The sequence below is a fragment of the Alligator sinensis genome, unplaced genomic scaffold (genome assembly GCF_000455745.1).
Source record: "Alligator sinensis unplaced genomic scaffold, ASM45574v1 scaffold131_1, whole genome shotgun sequence".
Lineage (NCBI taxonomy): Eukaryota > Metazoa > Chordata > Crocodylia > Alligatoridae > Alligator > Alligator sinensis.
Window position 1 is genome coordinate 1634387 of NW_005841830.1, and position 13580 is coordinate 1647966.

Genomic DNA, 13580 nt, shown 5'->3' on the forward strand with positions numbered 1-13580 from the left:
AGGTGACATGCTTTAGTATTTGCAGCTCAGGTTATTTTAATGGAATTTTTTTAGTATGTGGTGGAATCCTCTAGTTCCTCATTTATGCCTTGTAACCCACAATAGACTGCACTGAAATTCCACTTTTTTTTCTTTTTTTTAATTCAACAAGTCTGATTATCAGTGTAGAATTAGAATTGCAGTCTCCCCACTTTGCGGAAGAGGAGAGAAATTGTTTAGAGTAAAATGATTTCAAAATTCTACACACAATCAGCACATCCCCATGTTCAGAGGTGTGCATTTCCAGAGGCACAAAAAGCAGTGGCACCCATCTGTGCCACTGCTTTGTGTCCCTGAGTGCACCCCTGCATGTGTGTTCTGGCTCACACCAAATTATCCGGAGTTGGGTAGGGGAGGCTGGGGCAGCACCTGTACTGGCTCCAGCAGCCTTACCTGGGATCCTTCAGCCTCCCAGGGCAGCATCAGCACTGATCTGGCTGCATAGAGCCTGGCTAGCAGCCAGAATGTGCTTTTGAATTGCCAGGCTCTGTTTCTGTGAAGGCACACTGCTGCTGCATGCTACCTGCCACTTTTTGCAGCAGTTTTTCATTTTGATACTGGGACATCCCAGTATCAAATGTTGGCATTACACTGCAAATTTGCTGTGTGGTGCACAGTTGCACATTCGCCACATGTGGTTTGTGGCACCACAAACAGGTTTTTGGTGCTGCGAACTGCATGTGCATGCTCCTTTGGACACACCCAATGAGGGCAAATGCCATGTTTCTGTCATTTCTCAGAGGTAGCTCTCGCACGCAAATGCATGCATGCATGCACTCTAGCTTTCCAAAAGAGGCCTTACTCTCCAATTTGTTTGCCCAAGCTTGAAGTATATTTATATAGCTACTTTGCTTAGTCTATAAGGTGCAAATCTACCCTGCCTTCCACTCAACTTCAAACTAACACAGCTAACACCACATTTTTTAATTCCTGTTGTTGGTAGCAGACAGCTATACCTGATCATCTACATGACCATTTTGCATCCTCATAAAAATTTCTCCAACATTAATTTGGAGAGGCATGCCATATTTTCTATGCAGGACAACCTCTCAATGGGAAGATGGCTAGAAAGAACATGTCTGCATGGTCTTAGAAAGCAGATATGAAACACAGCAGGATTTTGAGAAAAGAACAAAGAGACAAACGTACATACAGAGTCCCTATCTAGAGTGAAGATACTTTTTAGGAGATCAGAGGATACTGCTGCTCTAAGGGATCTTTCTGTATATTGAGAGAAGAATGCAAAATGCAGTAAGTGTGAAAAGACCACATTCTTCAATTGGCTTAGCTATGCCAGCAAGGACCAGAGTGTGGACACAGCTCTGTTGACAAAGCTCCTGCCACCCAGAGGAACTGATGTAATGCTGGCAGTGGAAAAGCTCTGCTGTTGTAGTTAAAGCAACAGCAGCAGAGCTGTGCAGTTCTGTACCCAAGATGGCAGTAGTTGCAGCTGAGCATTCAGCAGTGACGGTGCATCTAGGAGAGGAGCAGCCTGCTATTTTTTCACCTACCACTCAAGTTATCACGCAGGGCTGGTGCCCCCATCATAGCCCCTTACTTATACTGCTGAATGGGAGCCCTGTAGTTTAGACAAAATGCTCAACCTGGAGTGCAAGTGTCATGGAAGAGAGATGCATTGCCTGCCCCCGAGGTACCACACACTATTGAATGGGATTCCAAACTGTCTAAAGAGAAAATTAGACATGTTTTCAGGCACAGGCATGTCTACACAGTTTCATAGTTTCATAGTTTCTAGGGTCAGAAGGGACCTGGGCGGATCATCTAGTCCGCCCCCCTGCCATGGCAGGAAAGAGTACTGGGGGTCAAACGACCCCAGCAAGATGGTCATCTAACCTCCTCTTAAAAACCCCCAGGGTGGGAGCCTGCACCACCTCACTTGGAAGCTGGTTCCAGACCCTAGCCGCCCTGACCGTGAAGTAGCGCCTCCTGATGTCCAACTTAAACCTTCCCTCCGCCAGCTTGTGACCGTTATTCCTGGTCACTCCTGGCGGCGCTCGGGGGAACAGGGACTCCCCCAGTGCCTGTTGATCCCCCCTGACTAGTTTATAGCAGGCCACAAGATTCCCCCCTCAGCCTTCTCTTCTGGAGGCTGAACAGGTTCAGGTCCCGTAACCTTTCCTTATAGGACCTGCCCTGCTGTCCCTTGATCATGCGAGTGGCCCTCCTCTGGACCCTCTCGATGCTGTCCACATCCCTCTTAAAGTGCGGCTCCCAGAACTGGACGCAGTACTCCAGCTGCAGCCTTACCCGTGCCGCATAGAGGGGGAGGATCACCTCCTTGGTCCTGCTTGAAATGCATCTGTGGATGCACGACAAGGTACAGTTGGCCTTCCTAGCCGCCTCCCCACACTGCCGAGCCATGTTCATCTTGGAGTCGATAATGACTCCAAGATCCTTTTCCACCTCCGTGCTGACAAGAGGGGAGTTCCCCAGCCTGTAGGTATGGTGCTGGTTGTTCCTCCCCAGGTGCATCACCTTGCACTTGTCTGTGTTGAACCCCATCCTGTTCTCCTCTGCCCATCCTTGTAACCTGTCAAGGTCCGACTGTAGCCTGTTGCTCCCTTCTATTGTGCCCACATCCCCCCACATCTTGGTATCATCAGCAAATTTGAACAGGGTGCTTTGCACCCCCTCATCCAAATCACCGATGAAGATGTTGAACAGGGCGGGACCGAGCCCTGCGGGACCCCACTGCCCATGTCCTTCCAGGCCGAGAAGGACCCATCCACTACCACCCTCTGGGTGCGGCTCTCTAGCCAGTTGGCGATCCATTGGACTGTGTGGGTGTCTACGCCACAGTCCCTCAGTTTCCTAATGAGAACGGGGTGAGAGACAGTGTCGAAAGCCTTCCAGAAGTCCAGGAAGACTATATCCACTGCTACCCCTGCATCCAGTGATTTAGTGACCTGATCGTAGAAGGCCACCAGGTTGGTCTGACATGACCTGCCGCTGATGAACCCGTGCTGGTTGCCCCTGAGCATGCATTTCCCTGCTGCCCCTCCTGGATGTGTGCCAGAATAATTTTCTCGAACAGCTTGCCCAGGATCGAGGTAAGACTGACTGGCCTATAGTTTCCCGGGTCCTCCTTCCTCCCCTTTTTGAAGATGGGAACCACGTTGGCCCTCTTCCAGTCCTCCAGCACCTCTCCAGAGCACCATGAGCGCTCATAAAGCTGCGCCAGGGGACTCGCAATGACCCCGGCCAGTTCCTTTAGAACTTTAGGGTGGAGATCATCTGGACCGGCTGACTTAAAAACGTCCAGCCCCTCCAGCAGCTCCCTAACTAGATCCTCACTTACCCTGGGCTCAGGTGTGCCTCCCTTGGGGCCCAATGGGGGCCTAGCAGGGAGGTGGCAGTTTTGGTCCTTACTGAGGAAGACAGAGGCAAAGAAATCATTAAATAAGTTGGCTTTGTCAATCAAGTTGGTCCAATAAAAATCACCCCCCCCCAAAATCCTTGCATTTTCATATATTTCCTGGACAATTACAGAGACATTACTCCAAAAATACTTTAAAGGAAACCTGATCATGGGGCCATCATGTTATGGTGTTTTATTCTTACAGTACCTCAAAATACACCATTGTGTAACTAGTCACCATTATTCCTCTGTTTTATTATAAGTGACCTTTCTGCTTGCCATGGCAAGTCAGCATTACAGAACAAGTTTGACTCTTTAGCCTGTAGCTTCCCAGAGCATTCACCTGGGAGGAGAGAGACTGTGTCCAGACTGCTGAAGGCTTGCTTATGCATGTTATTTGGTGACTATTTAGTATTAAGCACATAAATAATCTCTGGAACAGGTTTGCCTTCCTCCAAAGGTAACCTGTTCAGTATTACGTACAAACCATTAAAGTATGCCTACTAAGGATAAAATGAACAAATGAGGGTGGTTGTTTTGGGGTTTTTTCCCCCATAAGCATTTTATAAAGATCTGAGGTATAATCACTTAAATCGATAGCATTATTAAAGAATTTCATAATGGAAATCAAAAGGAAGTACAACCTTAAATTCTTAATCTGCTTTTGTTTGCTTTGTTGTGGGGAATAAAAGATTAGACAAATGAAAAAAAAAGCCCAACTCTGTATGGAGGATGTGAGAAGATTGTTGCTAATTCTTTGAATAATAATTATTCAAAATAAGGATTTGCCATTTAGAGACAATGTCTAAATCTCAATAAGGAATTACTGTGATTGAAAGCAGACAACATAGCCATGGGGTATTTCTCAATGTACAAACAATGATGTTTGCTTCAACAGCTTTCCTGAAATATAATCCTGTTTGCAGTATTACTGGGAGGATCTCGAGGCATTCTATTTTGCTTTGATAGTGGGATTTTCCATATTCATCGTGGTGCTAGTGGTTATTCATTAATTGGTGGAAGGAGGAGGGTGAACCGAGTGCTAATCAACATTTGAGATTCTTTTAAAAAACTCAGAATTAGAGATGAAGCTAAATCAAACATTAGAGAAATGAGCACCCAGAGAGCTGGAGAAAATTCAGACATGGATTCACATCTGATATTTGTACCTCAGGATCATCTCCATAAAATATTGTCCACCATCCATTTGGGAAAAGAACTAGCTTTGTACTGAAGTATTCCATTAAGACCCAGACACTCTAAGCCAGATGTTTCAGCAGGGACATTCAGCAAAAGAAATGTAACAAACTCTCAGTACAAGTAATCAGCCGAACTTGAATCAGGAGCTCTGGCAGCACAGTACCAAACTTTGCTATCTCATACCCCATGCAGGATTTAAATAGCTATTATATCTGGAATAGCCTGCCATCGGAGTTGAACACATTCAAGAGTAAATTGGATGCTTATCTTGCTGGGAACCTATGACCCCAGCTGACTTCCTGCCCTTCGAGCAGGGGGCTGGACTCGATGATCTTCTGAGGTCCCTTCCAGCCCTAATGTCTATGAAATCTATGAAAAATCCCTCTCACATTTGAAATTCCCAAACATCATGAAAAAGTTTCAAAGGTGAAAAACATCTGGACTGAAAACCTATCTCATGCAATTTGATGGACAAAAGTAAAGCCATACTTGTGTACAAATATTCCAGTGACATGGGAACATACTGCTGTGTGTAGAAATGATGTTATTGCAAAAATATAACATAGATTACTGTCTTTGGGAGTGATTGTACTCATGTACACATCATGAAGACCTAAGAGAGGAATTTCTTTTAACATTAACTATGCAGACCTTTTCTCTCTCTTTTTTAAATGTACCATAACTTATTAGAAGTAAATAACATTGTACACACTTCATGTTAATAGTCTTCAGTGGGCGCACATCATACAGTCATCAATGTATTGAAGATCAGTAATGGAAGTGTTGGTTATCTTGGATTTGGAATGTAAACAGCTGATGTTAAAGAGATTCCTATCCATGTGATACACACCTAACACATACGGGTTTAAAATGTATTTTCATTGAATTAAAACCATACAAAATTTAACCCCAGTAAAAATATGGAGGGGGAGGTCAATTTGAGTTCTGTGTGTTCAACTGCAGACATGGCAAATAGTTCTGCAAAGCAGAGTGGGTCCTGATAATGTTGGATTACAGCTCTTTCCCTTTGTCTGTCTTGTGTATCCATCTTCACAGTGAGGCAAATTTGCTCAAAGCGATCGGTACCTTACACACCATGGTAGCACTGGGGATGATTCAATGCTTAAGTCTCAAGTATTGATGTTAATATCACATTTCTGCAGATTGGCCTTCAAGGTGTCCTTGAATCTCTTCTTTCACCCACCTCTAGAGTAGTGACCATTGGTGAGTTAGGAGTATAGGACCTGATTTCGGAGCTCGTTGTCAGGTATCCCTTATGAGGTGTCCTGTCCAATGGAGCTGGTGCAATAAAATTACTGGTAGAGCCAGAACACAACAGAAGATGTCTGTCATATCAATATGACAGACATCTTCTGTCTGTCATATTGATATGAAGGATTTTCCCAAGATATTGCTGATGTCTTTGGAAATGTCCCAAAGCTTTGGAAATTTCTCAAAGCTTTCAGATGTTTCTGATACCTTATCCAGGTTTTACACCCAACAGCCTGGTACACAAGAAGTTTGGTTGCAGTCTTGATGTCATGGTCATCAAAGATGCAGTTTCAGAGATGTCCAAAGGTAATGCTGATAGATTTTGTCCAATGTTGCATATCATTGTCTATTTTACTTTTTGGGAAAGGTGGCTACCCAGGTAGGGGGAATGCTCAATATCCTCTAAAGATTGTCCTCTAATTGTAATATGTGGAGGAGCAGCTGGTTGGCTTGAGGTGGGTTGGTAAACTATCTTGTTTTTCATGAAGTTCAGTAGGCCCAAACCATTTCATATGCTTCACAGAAGCAATCAATAGTTATCTGAAGGTCTTCAGTGGGCACACATCACACAGTCATCAATGTATTGAAGATCAGTAATGGAAGCGTTGGTTATCTTGGATTTGGAATGTGACCAGCTGATGTTAAAGAGATTCCTATCTATGTGATACTGGATGCTGACTCCAGATAGAAGCCTGTCAGCAATGATATGTAGAATAGCTGCAATATATATGGAAAAGTGTTGGTGCAATCACATATCCTTACTTGATTCCAGTTCTAATAATGAAGGGGACCATTTCTGAGCCATTGCTTAGGACAGTTGCTGTCACCTCATGAAGGAATCTGATGGGAGTAACACATTTTAACAGGCATCAAAATCTCATTAGGATTTTCCATAGAGCCTTTCTCTGAATCAAAGGCCTTAGTCAGGTCAATGAAGGCCATATCAAGAGTTCACTGTTGCTCATGGCACTTCTTCTGCAGCTGCCTAGCAACAAAATCATATCTGTTGTACCTCTCAGTAGTCTGAAACCACACTGGGACTTGGGTAGAATGAGAAAGGGGAGTTTATTGAAGAGAGTGCAGGTGAGGATTTCCCCAGCTATGGACAGGAGTGCAAGACCACGACAATTGCTGCAAGCTGTTCTATCTCCTTTCCTGAATATGGTAACAATTTTGGCATCTCTTGGGTCACTGGGAATCTATTTGTGTCTCCATATTTTCAAAATAAAAATGTGCAGTTGGTGAGAGATTTTCTTTCCCCCTTGCTTATAAATTTCAGCTTGACTCTAGCTGGACAACATGCTTTGTTGTTTTTCATCTACTTAATGCTTTTCACAGTTTCTTGATAAGTTGATGGATTTTCAAGGTAGTCCTTAATGAGGTGTTGTAGAATGGTTTTGATAGTGTGATCTTCAACATTAGAATCTTGGTTCAGGAGCCTCAGAGTGATGGGTCCTTCTGTTTGTCTCATATGTAATTTTGTTGACATTGAAGAACTATGCATGTCATGGCTGTCAGCAAACTTGAATCACTTCTGCTTTGTCCTCCCACTACTTGTTCTTTTATTCTCAAATATTCCTCTGAGTCTCAGCTTTAATGTGGCAATAAGTGTCTTGCTTCTATTCCGAGTTGATGTCATTCTTTCAAGCTTTGAAGGCTTTCCTTTTTCTGTCAATGAGAACTTCAATTTCCCTATCGTTCTCAATGAATCAGTCCCAATGTTTCTTTGTGGAGAAGTCTAGGGTTCTTTGCACACCTCATGGATGCCTTTCTTGCTACTCTCTCAGTGATCAATGATGTCAGGATCATCAGGGAAGTCAGTGTTTCTCACTAAGGCATTACTAGAAATGATCACTTTTAGCAGGATCTTTCAAGCACTCGATATTGAACCTTTTCCTTGATTGATTATTTTGTTTACAACATTTTGTAGCACTGCAAATGGATGTGATGGACCATATCAGAGGATGATCTGGCCAGCAATCATCTGAGGTGGTTATTGTTCTAGTGACATAGATATTGCAGTGATCCTGGGCACACATGATGATGTGGTCAATCAGATGCCATTGTTCTGAACAGGGGTGAAATCATGATATCTTCCATTTATTGCTGGCAGAATAAGGAGTTTGTGGTGATGGGATCATGTTCTGAACAATTGCTTAGGAGAAAAAGTCCATTGGAATTGACTTCCCCACCCCTTCCTTCCCAAGTGCTCCTTTCCATAGTTCAGAATCCCTGCCCACTCTAATATTAAAATCTCCAAGAATTATCTTATCTTCTTTGAGAACAGATGACAGCACTTGGTTGAGTTTAGAATAGTACTGTTCTTTTGGTTCATTTGCATCAAGGGTTGGGGCATATGCACTGATGACTGTTGCATGTTGTCTGTTGGTCAGCTGGAGACAAAAGGTAATGAGACTGTTGTTGGAGTCAGCAGGACACTCTGGCATCTCTCACCAAAACCAACACTAGTTACATCTTTTGGGGGGGGGGGGGGGGGGGGGGGGGGGAGGGGCGGAGGGAGAGGCGCTCCTTTCCAAAAAATAATGGAAATGAATGATACCACGTGAGCTGCCTCTCTCCTGCACATCTGGTCTCTCTAAGTACAGCAACATCAGTATCAAATCAAGCAAGTTCTCTGGCCACAAGTGCTGTCCTTTGCTCCAGTCAGTCACTGTTAGGGATGTCCATCAGTATACATGTTCCAACTTCTTTTATTTGATATGGACTGCAGATAGAATAATCCCATTTGACACAGTTTCCCAGTCAGATGAAATAAGATAGACTGTGTTTAGGGGATCTTTTCTAGCCCCCTCCTGATATGGGGTGGGCAGAGTGGATCCTAAATAGGATAGCAGCTGCCAAATCATAGGCCTGCTTCAATTTGAAGTACAAAGTGACCACCACACAGTCATCACTTCCATGTAGATCCATTAGTAGGGGTTTACAGTAGTCACACTACATGGCAACCATGTCTTCCCCTAGCTGTACCAGTTACACCACCATAAGACCTATATAGGGAGGAAATGGCAAGATTTGCACCATAATCTTGTGCAGAATAAACATTATATACAAAACGTTTATTCTTTGAAAGCTTCTCCTGGGTAGATTGAATTCTTAATTATTTGAAGTGCTTCATTTATGCTATTGCATGGGGATATTGGAAGGACCTTCAGGGATCCTGGAGTATTACTATATACATGAGTCTATGAATAACACAGCTATAACTGAAGCAGTGGTTTTTGAAAGATTGATGATCAGGTGTTTCAGTAAACTTTTAACTCCTCTTACAACTGACCCACTTAACTTAATCCAGGGTACGCATGTCTGTAGCTACCCTGTAAAAATTCAGGTCATGATGTCAGTAATTTAAATAATGCCTCCTGGCCAACTAGTGTTCTAGTACTTTTAATTGTTGTGTAGGTAATAGTCATTCTCCAAATTAGGGATGCTTCTTGGCAGAGCTGCCTATTATTATTTGCTCTTCAGCAAGTTGTTTGTTATTAAATAGACACTCACTGCAGATAGATCCTGCTGACCTGTTTCTTAGCGTCTCTTTGTATATTTCTCTTTTGCTATTTGTTCATTATTTTCTTCAATATTTTCTACCTGATTGCTCAAATAATTTGCCTCCAGAATAACCCCAAATAAATTGGCAGTTATAAATAGCTGCAAAAATGTGTTAAGACTTTTTTTTTTAATTTAAAAATTAGGTTCATAATACTTTTCTTCAAATTACTTGTTCCCATTACATTCATAATTTAAAATAGAATTGTATTTATTTATTCCTATTTTACTTATTTATATTTAGATTCGTCTAAGGCTGGGATGTGATCTTTTTTTCTCCAGCAAAAGAGAAGCTTAATTTTTCCCAGTGCAATGGTTCATCTGATCCTAATCTATATATAATTGAGATATATTTTTGGCGAGATCCACAGATGGTATGAAATTACTTCACTGGAGCATCGGCATGAAGAAGACTCGGCCTCTAGCATTCGCCTCTAATTTGACCTCTTTTCTAGTTTAGAGAGAACTGATAATCCAACACACATTTTGGTAGCCAAAATACCTGAAGGGAACAGCACCTTTTTAATGCATTTACCTCAGAGAGGGTCCTGTTATCTTTCATCCTCGCTCTTCTTCCATCTGCTTGCCCCTCCCTACCCTTGTATCTTAGCCCAAAGAATTCCACTTTCTTTTCTTTCTCTTCTGTCTTTCTGTCCTTTGTCAATTTTAAGCCATTCTGGGGTCTTTGGGGGGCCAGGTTCCCTCAGTGTGGGGCTCCATTCATTCCTACCCAAGCCTCATGACAGCAGCAGCCAGCAACTGCAGGAGGGGCAGGCCCAGCATTTCCCTGCACTGGGCACAGGAGCCAGAGGGATTGAGCTTGCTCTACTGTGTGGTCCTGGCCCTCCCAAGTCAGACCCTACGCAGCAAGGTGTGAGATTGCCCTCATGGCGGGGGAAGCTCCCTTCTCCCACCTGCAGCCAACACAACACAAGTTGCCTGTGCTATTTTTCACAATGCTGGGAACTCTGGCAGATGGGCTGGTGGAAAAGGAGCCCCCCTGCTGGGCAGCCCCCCCCACACACACACAGGATGAGCTCTCTTCCCCACCCTCCCCCCACAGCTGTTGCTGACAGTCCCCAGCTGGTAGGTGGGGGCAGGCCTCGGGTGGGTGGAGAGGGGCGTACACTGGCAGACTCCTGGGAGGCATGCAGGAACACCCCCTTCTTGCAGGCAGGCATCAAGCTCCCCACCCCCACCCCTGGAATAGCGCATGTCTGTTCAGTTGGAACACACTCTACTTATAACACTTTAAGTAAAGTGCAATAGAGTGCTTTCCACCAGCAGCTTTTTTAATGTCTGTACTTAGCCATATTGTCTAACCTCTGAGCACAAGTGTGGTGAAAAAGACTGAATGAGCTTGAATCCTGGCTCTGCAGCGATTCTTTAGTCATTTTTATGAAGTGGCAGCCTTTCAGCTCCTATAAGAATACCTAACTTACAAGTATTGTGAGTGTTAATTAAATTAATGTGTTCAAGGCTTTGCTTCACCATTTTTTTATACTACAGAACTGAGTCTATAACTATTTGAAGTAGAAAATAAATATAAAGAGGTAAAATCAGATCATTAGAAGTGAGAGTGAAAATGGGTAGGAGGAGGAGACGGGAAGGAAGAAAATAAAGTACAAGAGAGCAAAAGAGTGAAGACAGCAAGAGAAAGAAAAGTTGGGAGGGGAAAGACTGCTAAAAATATGTTATAAAATAAATGCAAGTTATTAATCATAGGAAGAAAGAAAGCTAAGCAGGGAAAGATGGTATTGGGCAACTACATATCTGTTTTATATTTAAAGTAATTAAAATACTTTAAATTTTTTAAATGTCATTAGACATTCTGACATTGTGACTGGAAAATAGCTATCATTTGTAGAAGTGCACTGATATTATCTAGAATGAGATTCAGGAAACAAAAGTAAGTCTGACCTTGCTCAGTTGTACCAAGTGGTACTCACTGCTCTTGAGTAATCAGAATACAGGATATTTGAATTTTACTTTTTAAACTTAAATCATTATAAGATTTTTTTCCCCATAAGGCTAAAACAAAAATGTGAGTTTGTGTAAAATACGTATGTACATGATGCACAGACTTCCATAGTTGTGTGGACTTATTCCCTAAGGACAATATGTAAGATTGTCTGGTTTTGTTTTGTTTTTCCACAAATGGCCGAGTGAACGTAACAGCTAAAAATGTGGATGACCTCAGTTGCTTCTACAAAACTCATTACAGGGGATACCTTTCGGTTTCTCATCTGGTGCTTTACTTATGATATCTATGCCTTAGAGCACTTACTCTCCTTGCAATGAAATCATATGGAAATGAGAGCCAAGCCATATTTTCTTTTCAGTGCAGTACATTGTAATGATTTGTTTGGCTTTTGGCTTTTTTTTTTTATTATTATTCTTTCTGGTAGGAGATACAGCAGACTTACTGCTTTATCAAATATTTCCTAGCTACCATGACTTATTAACAAAAAAATAAAGGAAAAAGGATTTGCTAAACGCTAACATTTGAAAAATAATATGTGGAAACAACTCTCTTCAGCAGGTAAGTAAATATAAATTTAAATGGAATGTCACAGGCATTAAATATCTTTTGCCATGGCTGGCATTGTGTTTCAGTAAGCTCGAGTGTAGCACATAAAACCTGCTGTTCTTGAAACATATCACACTGTTAACAAGTTTCTGGATCACTGTAAATGTAGCTTTATTCCTAGTTCAGGTCAGAAATTACATTTCTAGCAGATGTCCAAAATAAATGCACTAGAACCACAAAAAAAAAAAATGTTTTCATAAGGACAAACAAGAAAAAGGAGTTTTATGTGATTGACCTCCAGAGACCCAGAAAGTGTCACTGGATGCTAAGGAGAGAGGGGGGAGGAGAGAGAATGACTGATCACTGTATTAGAATTTACACAATGTGAACCTTTCCCTAAGACATTTACAGAGTACAGTAAAACTCACTTACATCTCGCTCCAAGAGGCCAGTTTTCATTGTTGCTTTGTTGTTTTTTGGTTCAGTTTGTTTTATTGCTTTGTCCTTTGGTTATCCTATTTCAGCACTTCGGGTAAAAGGTACAAAATGAATAGATAAAATAAAAAATGTAATGTCAATGATAGTGTGAGAAATCATAGCTTTGGTTACACAAATATTTTTTTACCCTTCGTGGCCAGAGAGAAAATGGAAGGTGAGGGGAATCTTGAGAAGTGATCAAGAGACCTTATGCTATCCGATCAGTGAAACAACTTAGGATCTGAAGGTATTTCCCTATTATAGTAATGAGTGTGACCAGCTGGGTGCGGTTATCATCTTTCAAAATGTTCTCTTTCAAAATTTTCATTATTAATGCATAGACTTTACCTGGCAAGAAGTGAGAGCAGCTTATACAACTGAACTCCCCCTGCAGGCAGGGAAGTTTCAATTAGGGGCTAGCCCAGAGGTAGACAGTTATTTCAGTTGGAGGGCCACTTAATGAGTTTTGGTGACCTGTTGAGGGCCACATCCATCTCTCTCTCATCTCTCTGTCCCCCTCCCTCCCTCCAGACGTCGGCCACAGCTGTAGTTTCCCAGGTACCCCAATGCTTAGCTGTAGACCCAGACAGGGACTTCCACCATGGTGGGAGGGCAGTGATGTCAGCTGTGGACACAGCTAGCAGGTTCCAGCACCCTGACACAGAACCTACTGGCAGTGTTCACAGCTGATGCCACGACCACCTAGCACATGGGAAGCTCCTGCATGGGTCCACACCTGATGCCGCTGGCAGGTTCTGGGTCAGGGCTCCAGGTAGGAGCTTCCACTGCGCCATGAGGACAGCGACATTAGCTGTAGACACCACTGGCAGGTTCTGCAGTAGGGTTCCTGATGCTGCTGGCAGCATCCACAGCTGATGCTGCCAACCGCCAGCTGCAATGGAAGCCCACACCCACATCCACAGCTGATACTGCCAAAGCAGTCCTGCCAATGCAACTGGCACAGCAGAAACAGCTCCGACTTCCTGGTCATCTGATACCATGTGGTGGCCAGAGCTGGAGCCACCAGCCATCCATGGGTCAGATCCAATGAGTTAGTGGCTGCCTGCCCACAGGCCACACTGAATCTATTGGTGGGCCAGATCTGGCCCATGGGCCATG

At 43.1% G+C, this 13580-nt stretch overlaps 1 protein-coding gene and 1 non-coding gene across 16 annotated transcripts in view; both read left to right on the plus strand.

Moving 5' to 3' along the window:
* NRXN1 (neurexin 1) overlaps positions 1 to 13580 on the plus strand; it is a 1211846-nt gene that overhangs the window by 687420 nt on the left and 510846 nt on the right. The gene's annotated exons all lie outside the window — the stretch shown is intronic.
* Positions 6952 to 7067, plus strand: LOC112550647. Its single transcript, XR_003094583.1, has one exon. It is a non-coding gene; the product is annotated as a U6atac minor spliceosomal RNA (small nuclear RNA).